The following is a 6,649-nucleotide window of genomic DNA, read 5'->3' on the forward strand; positions in this document are numbered from 1 at the left end:
ATGAGGTGATGGATGAGGTCAGTGACTTGAGTCCAGTGACTTTTCAGGATCAGGCCATTCCTTTCTGGCAGGCCATTTAGGTTTTTATACTTGAGGTACAATAAATTGTATATGTTTCAAATACACAATTTGGTAAGTATGACATGTGTATATTTGTGAAAACATCACCACAATCAAGATAATGAACAAAATCTTCACCTCCCAAAGTTTCATTCAGCCCCTTTGTAATACCTACCACCTGTCCTCCTTTCTCCCCTGTTCTCTCTAGGCAACCAATGATCTGCTTTTTGTCACTATAGATTAGTCTGCATTTTCTAGAGTTTTCTATAAGCAGAATGCTATAATATGTAGTCTTTTTTTGGGGGGGAGGGGTTTGGCTTCTTTGACTCAGTATAATTATTTGAGATTCATCCACATTGTTACTTGTGTCAGTAGTACATTTTGATGAATCTATTGCATGCTGTACGATGATTAATCATTCTCTTGTTGGTGGACATTTAGATTGTTTGCAGTTTGGGGCCATTACAAGGAAAGCTGCTGTGAGTATTTGTGTAACTTTCTGTGCTTTCATTTTCATTTCTCTTGGGTAAAATCTAGGCATGACATGGCTGGTATATGAAATGGTTACAGATGATAGGTGTACTCTTAACTTCTTACATTCCCATCAGCACTGAGTGCCAGTTGTTCCACATCCCCCCAACACTTGCTATAATAGTCTTTTTGATAGCCGTTCTAGTAGGTATGTAGTAAGCTATTTAGATTTTGAACTTAAATCAGTTACGCAAACAATGAATCATGGAACACTACATCAAGAACTAATGATGTACTGTGTGGTGACTAATATAACATTAAAATAAAATAAAATAAAATAAATCAGTTTCCTGGGTTCCATTCTAGGTCTACTAAATCCTGGGGAGGGGCCTTGGGGTGTTGTGCTTTTAAAAAGAGAATGATAGCCAGGTTTGGGAGCCACCAACTATATGACATTGACTGCAGCTTTGAAGGGGGCTCAGATAGGACTTTGACAGAAGTGGTGCGGGAAGGCAGGGGATGGAGACAAACTTTTCTTCAGGATGAAATATGTTTCATTAGTTAAGCTCATGTTGGATCAGTCCTCATCCACCAGAGCCAAACCTGTCGGCTTGCAATAGCCCCTAATTACAAGAGAAAAACCTTGCTTTCCCTCCTCTGGATGATTCACATTGGAGAGAGTGATGCTCTGCTGGGTGGTGCAGTGTAGCTTAGTGGGACCAGCATCAGAGTCCGAAAAAGAGTCAAGATGCTGCTGCAACTATTGGTGGGAATGTAAACTGGTGCAGCCACTATGGAAAACAGTGTGAAGGTTCCTCAAAAAAGTTAAAAATAGAACCACTATGTAATCTAGCAATTCCACTTGTAGATATTCATTTGAAGGAACTGAAATCACTGTCTTAAAGCTATCTGCCCCCCATGCTCATTACAGCATTATTTATAATACTTAAAATCTAGAAACACAAGTGTCCATTGTCAGATGATTAAAGAAACTATAGTGTATGCATATACAGTGGAATATTATTCAGCCATAAAAAGGAAATTCTTCCATTTGTAACACCTTGGATAGACATTATGCTAAGTAAAATAAGAGTAAGACAAATACAGCATGATCTATTAGTGGAATAAAAAAAAAAACCCATAACTGTGAACTCATAGTGGTACAGAGAACAGATTAGTGGTTGCTGGAGGTGCGTTGAGAGAGTGAAATGTGTGAAGGTGATCAAGAGGGACAAACTTCCAGTTATAAGAGAAATAAGTCCTATAGATGTACGGTATGGTGACTATAGATAATACTGTATTATATATTTGAAAGTTGCTAAGAGAGTAGATTTTAAAAGTTCTTTTCACAAAAAAATTATAACCAGGTGTGGTGATAATCACAAGTTTAGTTAACATCTTTTCATAATATACACATATATCACATCCTCATGTTGTACACTTAGCACTAACACAATGTTACATGTCAATAATACCTCAATGAAAAATAAAGATGGTGTTGCAAGTCTATGACTAGGAGGTGAGCCAGAGCCAAATCCCTCTCCACCTTCCCTAGCCAGCAGTTGGTAAAAATAGAAAAATAGAAAAGAGAAAATGTAAAAGACCTGCAAAAACAAGATCCAACCTCTGGCTACAAATGGTACAGAAACACATATAAAACACAAGGCCAGTGGGAGGATGGGGTGGCTGGGTGATGGACATTGAGGAGGATATGTGTTGTGGTGAGCTCTGTGTGTTGTGTAAGACTGATGAATCACAGACCTGTACCCCTGAAACAAATAATACATTATATGTTAATTAAAAAAAAAAAAAGCCACTGCTGTAGGCCTGCTAAGCTCCAGGACCAGAAGCAGGTTCAGGCAGCAAGGAATTCATTATCTTGGGTAGAGAGATGAACAGTGCTCCCAAAAAGGAGAGGGGACTAGGGTTTCACCTGAAATCAAGAGTTAGGGTAGGGTTTCCCTGTCTGGGAAAGGAGACAAAAGGAGAGGTTTAGGCTATCTCATTGGAATTAGAGCTAATACTTAGTACCTGCTATGTGTCATGCATTGTTCTGAACTTCTTGGTTGGATTAATGTATTCTCACAATCCTCCCAATTATTATCTGCACTTTAGAGACAAGGCAAAGAAAGATGTTTCTTGCCTTAATCTACACAGCTAATAGTTCAGAGTTAACACCTAGGGAGTATGCCTCTCTGGAACATGCTCAACCATAACCCCAGATCCTCCCACGGTGTTACAGACCAAGGGGAGTTGAAGGAGGCAGATACAGTCTTGCAACCAGCCTGGGAAGAGCCACATACTGTGATGGGACCTGTGACCCCAATATCACTGCAGGGCAGACTGATGGAAGATAATTTCTTTTTTTTTTTTAAAGATTTTATTTATTTATTTGAGAGAGAGAGAGAGAACGAGAGAGAGAGCACATGAGGGGGGGAGGGTCAAGGGAGAAGCAGACTCCCTGTCGAGCAGGGAGCCTGATGCGGGACTCGATCCAGGGACTCCAGGATCATGACCTGAGCCGAAGGCAGTTGCTTAACCAACTGAGCCACCCAGGCGCCCGATGGAAGATAATTTCTATTCTAGGGGTCTCAGGCTGCCTGGAGGCCAACAGAAACCTTTCTGGAGTGGGAGGGAGGGAGAAAGCAAAAACAAGAGTGAAAAATCAAGTGAGAAAGAGAAAAAGAAAAAGCTTTCATTGAAAGTGAGCCTGCAAACAAAAATTATAAAACACATGAGGAAGACTAATACAGAGACCTAGCCAAAAACAAAAACATAGGATCATAGGGTGTATGAGTTCATGTAAGATGAAATGAGAATAATAGAGCAATGTGAAAATGATTTTAGAATATTTCTGATCAAAGCCTGGAGATAAATTATACTGCAGACTCTCAATCAATACACAGCTATTAGCACATGTGGTCCATCTGAATAAAGTTGGACAGAATAACTTCAGGCCACCACCCAAGGTAGAATCCAGTGTCTTAAGAATAGAACCTTAGAGGGCGCCTGGGTGGCTCAGTTGTTAAGCATCTGCCTTTGGCTCAGGTCATGATCCCAGGGTCCTGGGATCGAGCCCTGTATCCTGGTCCCTGCTCCACAGGAGGTCTGCTTCTCCCTCTCCCACTCCCCCTGCTTGTGTTCCTGCTCTCACTATTCCTCTCTCTGTCAAATAAATAAATAAAAATCTTAAAAAAATAAAACCTAAGAATCTACCATCACTTATCAGTTTTCAGGAATGGGATGGCCTAGTAAGGATCACCTTTGTTAAGAAAAACAAGACACTCTCTGCTGCATTTAAGTCAAGCACAGTGCAACAGCTATTGGAAAACTACAGAATTCACTGTTCAGTCCATAATATTATAATACCGTAAATTTCAGTGTAGCAGATAAAATACAGCAAATCCTAACCACAGGTTTTAGTGACAGACGGCCCTGTTCCATGGACATAGATGACTTCATCAGATTGCTACATGGATCCAATGCAGAAGTTACGCATTTTTCTTAGGTATCTGGAAAACAGAATTTTCCAAACTCAAGAAAAAGAAACTGGAATTACATATTTTTAGTAATTTGAGATGAACTATGCCTTTCCTTCACTGGAACACTATGTACTTGACTATTTTTGACTTAATACTGTCACCGTTTATTACTCTGAATTTTTATGGTAGTCAGTCAATTCTAATTACCCAAGTTTTTTTGGTTGTGGTGTGTTTTTAATGTCTAACGTAGGGCAGGGTCCAGTCTACGCGCGATAATCTTTAAGAGCTGCAGGCATGCAAAACTTTACACTTAAACTTATCATTTCTAACAATTTATTGTATAAAGATGTTACTGTTCTGTTTTCTATGTTATATATTACTATGAGGACCTCTGTAGGCCTTTGCCCCTCAAATAGTAAAAAAGTTAAAATATGCTTAACTCAGTCACATATTTCCCATACTATTTCTTTTTACTCATGTGCACAATAAAACAACTGTTTCTTAAAAAGAATATTTCTGATTTTGAAGGAAAGGATATAACCATTAAAAATATATCTTGAAATAAAAGGCAGAAATTAAAAACAGCTTGGAACAAGCCTCAATCAGGTAGAAGTCCTTTAAATCGAAAAAATTTTCATTAAAATAACATAGTGGTAAACTCCTGCCTGAATCCATTGAGGGAATTAGTGATTTGGAAGGTCATATTGAGGGATTCAACTAGAATATACATTTTAGGCAACACTGAGACCAGTGGCCCAGGGAGATGTTTAATAGGGGATAGAAACTCTATCAAATCTTAGCTTTCATCCAGCATTGAGTAGAAGATTCCAAAGTTGCTTCTGAGCCAGAAACACTTCTGTGCAACTTGATGTAGGAAGAATACTGAATGTGACCTCACAGGACCAGGAGTTGTGGACTGGCTTCGTCATTGCCCTAACCTCTCTAAACTTTAGTTTTCTAATCTGTAGAATGGCTGTAATGGTCTTTCTGGTAGCATAGGGCTTAAATGAGAAAATTTAGTGGAAACACTTTGCAGCTGTATATATGCACGTGTGTGTGTACATATGTATATATATTTTAAAAACTATATTTAAAATATATAAAAATATTTTTAACAGAAAAACTTTTCCAGCATAGGAGAGAAGTTTCTCTATCATTACCAGTTTTTATTCCAAGCTCTCCAGTCTTTAGCTTCTGAATAATTTTTCATTGAGCAGGTGTGCTGTGTTAACTACCCAAATGCAGTTTTACATTGGTAAAGGTAGTGTGTGGACCTATTCAGCCTTTTCCTGGTAGACAGTCTTTTTTTCCTTCTGTTTATTATGTATTTATCTTCTACTCTAATTATAAAAGTTATACATATTCACAACAGAATAAAGAAATGTATAGAGAAATCATCTGTAAGTCTATAATGCAGCAAAATCAAGTGGGTCAGTATTTCGCTGCATTTCCTCTAGTTTCTGTTTTATGTTGTCTTAGCTTGGATTGCTTTTACAAAATATCACCACCTGGGTGGCTCAAGCAACAAATTTTTTTTTACAGATTTGGAGGCTGGGAAGTCCAACATCAAGGTGCTAGTAGGATTGGGGTCTGGGGAGAGCTCTCCCCTTGGGTTGCAGACAGCTACCTTCTCTCTGTTGTCCTTAGATGATCTTTCCTTGGTGCCTAACTACGTGTGTGTAGGGATGGGGAAGAAGAGAACAAGAGTAAGCTTTCTGGTGTCTTACTGGACACCGAGCCCGTTGGATCAGGGCGCCCCTATTATGACCTCATATAACCTTAATTACATCCTTTGAGACCCCGTCTCCAAATACAGCCACCGTGGGACACATAATGAATTTTGCAGGATACAGATATTCAGTCTGTATCCTATGTCATACACATATGCATATATATTTGGCATTATTTGTAATTATTATGGTATGTAATATGTAAAATTTGATACCATTTTAACCATTAATACTTTTTCATGCCATTAAGATTTTTAGGACAACTTCCTATCAGTTGCCTAATAGAAATACTATAATATTTTTTTAAATAATTTTTTATTATGTTAATCACCATACATTACATCATTAGTTTTTGATGTAGTGTTCCATGATTCATTGTTTGTGGATAACACCCAGTGCTCCACGCAGAATGTGCCCTCTTTAATACCCATTACCAGGCTAACCAATCCCCCCACACCCCTCCCCTCTAGAACCCTCAGTTTGTTTTTCAGAGTCCATCATCTCTCATGGTTCATCTCCCCCTCCGACTTACTCCCCTTCATTCTTCCCCTCCTACTATCTTCTTCTTCTTTTTTTTCTTAACATATATTGCATTATTTGTTTCAGAAGTACAGATCCGTGATTCATCAGTCTTGTACAATTCACAGTGCTCACCATAGCACATACCCTCCCCAAAGTCTATCACCCAGCCACCCCATCCCTTCCACCCCCCACTACTCCAGCAACCCTCAGTTTGTTTCCTGAGATTAAGAATTCCTCATATCAGTGAGGTCATATGATACACGTCTTTCTCTGATTGACTTATTTCACTCAGCATAACACCCTCCAGTTCCATGCACGTCGTTGCAAATGGCAAGATCTCATTCCTTTTGATGGCTGCATAATATTCCATTGTGTATATATATA

At 38.8% G+C, this 6,649-nt stretch overlaps 1 pseudogene; it reads left to right on the top strand.

Moving 5' to 3' along the window:
* Positions 1–467: 467 nt before the first annotated feature.
* On the top strand, positions 468–4,039 carry LOC112840208 (dimethyladenosine transferase-like; annotated as a pseudogene).
* The last annotated feature ends 2,610 nt before the right edge of the window (positions 4,040–6,649 follow it).

This window comes from Callorhinus ursinus, unplaced genomic scaffold, assembly GCF_003265705.2.
Source record: "Callorhinus ursinus isolate GAN/ISIS: 27379988/994484 unplaced genomic scaffold, GSC_fseal_2.0 scaffold19, whole genome shotgun sequence".
NCBI classification, from domain to species: domain Eukaryota; kingdom Metazoa; phylum Chordata; class Mammalia; order Carnivora; family Otariidae; genus Callorhinus; species Callorhinus ursinus.